The sequence below is a fragment of the Pinus tabuliformis genome, chromosome 1_2 (assembly GCF_031772625.1).
Source record: "Pinus tabuliformis cultivar Carrire ecotype Pingquan chromosome 1_2, CPIR1, whole genome shotgun sequence".
Taxonomy (NCBI): domain Eukaryota; kingdom Viridiplantae; phylum Streptophyta; class Pinopsida; order Pinales; family Pinaceae; genus Pinus; species Pinus tabuliformis.
In genome coordinates this window covers 584,615,372-584,621,489 of record NC_142298.1, presented here as the reverse complement: position 1 = coordinate 584,621,489, position 6,118 = coordinate 584,615,372, and the positions used below count along the sequence as shown (strand labels likewise).

The 6,118-nt window shown below is 33.0% G+C and overlaps 1 pseudogene; it reads left to right on the top strand.

Moving 5' to 3' along the window:
- Window positions 1-585: 585 nt before the first annotated feature.
- On the top strand, window positions 586-5,369 carry LOC149206999 (pathogenesis-related 5 protein Cup a 3-like; annotated as a pseudogene).
- The last annotated feature ends 749 nt before the right edge of the window (window positions 5,370-6,118 follow it).

Sequence of the window (6,118 nt, the reverse complement as noted above, 5' to 3'; positions counted from 1 at the left end):
GCGGCGAGACAGCGGAGTAACTGCCGGATGGGGGAGCCGGAGATGTGAAATTGTATGACACAGGAGGGTAGTCGGTCACCGGAGGAAGGGAGCTAGGGTTTGAGCCCGGGTAAGGGGGATCTAAACCAAGGTTAGGGTTTAGACAAGCTGAGACGAACCCAAGTGTAGATGGAGATGCCGGAGGAGTAGAGAGCCCTGGCCAGGTGGGGGGATCGTCCGGTAGGACCGCAGGAGGCCAAGAGGGTTCAGCCAGGGAGAATCCAGAGCTGAATAAGCAGGTCGACATGGAAAATGGGGTACGCCAGATGGAGACCCCTTCCAACGGGTCTTCGGAGTAATCAACGGCATCCAAGTCCTCCATGGTGACAGCTGTGCCTAGGAACGAAGAAGTCCTCCTCACAACTACAGGTAAACAGAAAGCAGGCACCCTCGAACCGGTCAACACAGTAACCGCAAGCACGCCACGAGAGGAGCGGTTGAGGAACAGAAAGAATTAGACCCGTGAAATCCGCACAGTATAGGTGCCTCCGGTGTAGTGACCGTAACAGGTAAGCTGAGGGCGGAGAGTATAGCGACAGTAACGGGATGCGAACCGGGCAGAATACAGTGGCTGGTCTAAGTAACCGCTGCAGAGAGAAAACCCTAACCGAAACCCTCAGTTGCAGACTTCATCGTGTCGTCCGAGATTTGATTGGTATTTATTGTTATTATTATAATAATATTGGTTATATTATTATTATTATTATTATAATTATATTGGTATATTATTATAATAATGTAATAATTAGATAATATTATAATGAGATATTATTATTATTATTATTATTATTATTATAATCTAATAATATTATGAGCTATTCTTATTATTAATTAATATATATTAGGAGTTTATATAGTTATTATAATATTTATATAATAATATATATAAATAATCTGGTTTTTAGTATTTATATAGTAATTAATAATCCTATATAGTTATTAATAGTCCTAAATACTGATAATAATTAACTTTATGTATACAAACCCTAAAATAAATATTAAAAATACTAAAGTTTAAGAATAATAATAATAATTAATAATATTAATATTATTATGAGTTTATATTATTATAATAATATTAATATAATAAACATAAATATATAATTACATAAGAATATAGTTGCTATTATTTGTGTAGTTATTAATTATCATAAATAATAAATAATTGGTCTTTATTGTTCTTATTTACATAATATATTATAATAATATTGTTTATATTATAATAATAATAATAATATTTGTATATTATTATAATACTATAATCAAATAATAATAATAATATTATGAGCTATTATTATTATTAATTAATATATATTGGGAGTTTATATGATTATTATAATATTAATATAATATTTATATAATAATATATAGAAATAATTTGGTTTTTAATATTTATATACTTATTAATAATCCTATATAGTTATTTATATAGCTATTAATAATCCTAAATATTGATAATAATTAACCTTATGACCCTAAAATAAATATTAAAAATACTAAAGCATAATAATAATAATAGTTATAGTTTATATTATTATAATAATATTAATATAATAATAGTTATAGTTTATATTATTATTATTATTATTATTATTATTATTATTTATAATTTTATATTATTATATTATTTTAATAATATAAAGATAATCTAATATTATTATGAGCTATTCTTATTATTAATTAATATATATTAGGAGTTTATATTATTAATATAATATTTATATAATAATATATAGAAATAATTTGGTTGTTAATATTTATATAGTTATTAATAATCCTAAATACCCATAATAATTATTAATGTGGTTGATATAAGTCTATCGGGGTATATCAACTACATTGGAAAATGTGCAATGCCTATCTAGGTTTATCAATAGCATTGGTAAATGTGGTTGTGCTAGTCAATACACTCTACCCGTTAGATACAAGCCAAGTGGATCACTGGTCAGCTGACCTCTATATCTATATATAGAGTCTCTTCTGAATTGCAACTCATTGAATTGCTCTTCTGAATTGCAACTCATTGTATTATAGTAGTGACACTTAACTTGTTGGTTGATGGTTGCAATGGAGGCTAGAACTTTATCAGTTTCGATTTCTTTTATAGTAACAAATGCATTTATATTAAATGCCATGTATATTATAAACAAGGATTGCAAGCAATGGTAAAGATAAAGGTAAAGATAAAGGTAATGGGGCCGGGGTCATGTATATTATAAACAAGGATTGCAAGCAATGGTAGTCCCTGCCCATTTGATGGGATATGAAAAAAATTGATCTAAGTGGATCATATGAAAAAAATTGATCTAAGTGGATCATTATTAAGTGGATCATTATTTTGCCGATTTGATGGGATATGAAGAAAATTGATCTATGTGGATCATTATTTATTAAAATTAAATTTGTGAAAGGAGATCCGAGTGGATCATTATTTAATAAATTTATTAAATGTGTGGATAATTATTTAATAAATAATTAAATTTGTGAAACAAATATATATTGTGTTAGAAGCATGCACAGTTTTATTAGGTTATTACAAGAAATATTTAAAATTTTAAAACTTATGTGATTCAGCCAGTCAAAATAAAAATCAATATTGTTGCAATCACGGGGACTTTTTACCAATAACTGCTGGTATTGGATTGGAATTGCAGCGCTAATGGGGTTCACTGTTATGTTTAATATCTTCTTCACACTAGCATTTGAGTACCTGAAGTGTACGTTATATTCAACTTCGGTCTCTCGAAATAAAGTTCAAACATGTAAAGCTCTATCCACTTTCAAAACCATTAAAATAATTAATTAGTCTGTCAATTTAAAGTTTTAATGTGCTTTACTGTTCCCAATTTTTCATATATTTCGTTGCAGCCATGGGAAAGCAGTGGGCAATAGTTACTGAAGACGAGTTAGAAAAAGATCAAGAACGGGAAATGCAAAACCTTTCAGTAAATATATCAACTTCTTTGTTGATAGAGCGTTATCATGAAAACCAATCTTCTGGATGAACTTACCTTTTAGTAAATAGATCAAAATCAACTTCTTTGTTGACAGAGTTATCGTGAAAACCAATCTTCTGGATCAACTTCTTTGTCGACAGAGCATTATCATGAAAACCAATATTCTCGTAACATTATTCTTGAGATTCAAATTTATTTTTATTAGTTAAACTTAATTCAATGACAAATTTTGAAAATATTTTAAAATTCGAAGAATAAGAGTGAACGCAATCACATTAAAATTGAAAGGCTTTGCAGCGAGGCTTTCACATTCCACCTTCCTAGCATCCACTTATCTATGTATTTCCAGCAATTTGTCTAACTGATTGCTTTTGTATAGGAGCAAAAGAAAAAGGCAAGATGGTTATCGCTGGAGTAAATATGGCCAGCAACAAGAATAGCCCTTTTTCCACGTTAATTATCCCTCTCGATTTTCTATAACGTATTTTACAGAGTAGTTTTCAGGCTTCAGTGTTTTAATAAATATGTAAATTCAAATCATTGTTTGAATTTGTAATAATTACCTTCTCTGAGAAAACCGCCCATGCTCGAAGCACCAAACATATTATATAAAGTTGCCTAGGGCCATATATATGTATGGCTATTGATTCAATATGCTCTTTCTGCTTCGTCCATGGTTGCATACGAATTTCTTCGACATACTCTCAAACCGTTCCATAGTATGCTCTCTCTGCTTAGTCCATGGTTGCATAGGAATTTCTTTGGCATAATCTCAAACCATTCCAGAGTATACTCTCTCTGCTTCATCCATGGCCGCACACGAATTTCTTTGGCATAATCTCTCAAACCGTTCCAGAGGCTCGGTGACCTTCCTCAGACTTGTGGCTATTGATCTTTGTTTCCCTGAGACGGCCGCATTAATCTTCAACAATAGTTTGGTTGCTTGCCTCAAATGACTGTTAGAATTAGAAATAGTTGTGTACAAGTAGATTTCGGAAGGGTGATTAATTCCTGAGATGGTGACTCAATAAGAATTTGAGTTTCAAAGGCAACATTGTGTCCAACGCCAGGGAGGTGACAGACATGCAACTTGCCACGATGTTGTCCATTGGATTGGAGTGGTGCCTTTCGAACACCAAGGAGGTGACAGACATGCATCTTGCCACGATGGTCATTGCATTGGAGTGGTGGCTTTTGATATATATTATACTGAAGTAGGAAAACATTAAATGTATCTTAAGTAATCCTAAATTACAAGTTAGCATTAAATTGGCATTCCAGAGAAATTTGAAAGGATTATCGAAAGTTTTAATAAAATCAGACTTTTTCCCTGCACTAAGAGGTTCAAATAAAAATTTTGCATAAAAATTTGTTTGATGAAATATTTCTGCTGAAACATTGGTTAAAAGATAAAAATAATAATTAGTTAGAGCAATTTAATGCTAGGTAAATGCTCATAGTTCACAATACTCCCCACACCACCAAAGGTAGGGACTAATAAGAGATCAGTTGGTTTTAAGATGTTATAAATATTTGAGTTTAGGCTTTTGTGATGTAATATAATTTTTATTTGGTTCCATGCTAGCCAGTGTGGCTATTCATTAAGGGTCATTGGCTATCATCTGGAAATTTGATGAATAGCCACACTAGCGGACTCAAAACGTGGACTCTGAAACACATTGTTAGATATTTTCAATCCTATCAAAATATCATAGATAAATAAATTGGTTGCTTAGTAAGTAAAGCAGATACAAGTGTGAGATTTGTGATCCAAAACCAATGTTCATACACGATATGGGCCGCAGGAAATCCCGTAGGTGGTGGTCAAGCGTTCGGACAGGGTGAAACTTGGAGTGCTGATGTTCCTGCAGGAACAACTACTTCGAGTAGGTTTTGGGGGCACACCGGCTGCTCCTTCGACACAACGGATCAAAGCAACTGCACCACTGGTGACTGTGACGGTTTGCTCAATTACTAACATTCGGGACAACCTCTTGCGACACTTGTTGAATATACTATGAATGGGACAAGAATTGAGATTACCATGACATCTCTCTCGTTGATGGTTTCAATATCCCCATCTCCATAACTCCCTCTGACACTAGTTGCACAACACCCAACTGTAGCAGCAACATAAATGCCATGTACCCCAAAAAATTGAAGGAGAATGATGGATGCAACAGTGCTCGTGTAACTTTCAATTACTCTCAATACTGCTGCGATGGGGACTACTAGAACAACTTCCCTCCTACTCACTATTCACAAATATTCAAGGATCAATGCCAACAGGCATACACCTATGTGGAGGACGATGCTTCAAGCATGTTCACCTGTGCCTCTGGTGCAAATTACAAGATTGTCTTTTGCACTTGATCATGGCATAAAATCCATTTCATAAATAAACTCACTTCTATGTAATAACAAATATGTACCATTTTGTTCGTGAAGTTCTATGCCAGAAAGAAAGAAGTTATTGAAGTGATTGTTACAATTGATATGGAATGATTTGAAAAAATTATTTCAACTCAAGTTTATTGGAAACTAGGTAATATCTATGAGTTGAGAAAGGATGAGTACCTCACACCACTGAAATAAGAAGCACATCCATTCCATTCCGTTTCAAAAGTTCCCATGAAATGTCACAATTAATATGTATAAGGGACTTCGTTTGGATCTTTATGGTTTCCCTTAACTTTCTAGCCTACTTTGTTTCTTCATTGATAAACCAATTGACCACCCGTTTTATATGTCACTACTATCCATTCCTCTTCCCATGAAATGTCACACTGATAATATATATAAGAGGGACTTTGTTTGGATCTTTATGGTTTCCCTTAACTTTCTAGCCTACTGTCTTTCTCCATTGATAAAGACATTGACTACCCCTTTTATATGTCACTACTATCCATTCCACTTCCCATTATAATCACTAAAAAATAAGGTTCTCTCTCATTTTGTAATTGTTGAATGGTGTTGATCCATGGAACAAAGGAGAACAACTCCTTTGTGCTATTGATCCATGTAATTTGTAGTCCATACCCATTCAAAAGTGAAAATATACCGAAGATATAATTCTAGATGCATCAAGAAAGCTATAGAAGAAACAATGATGATTATTGGCT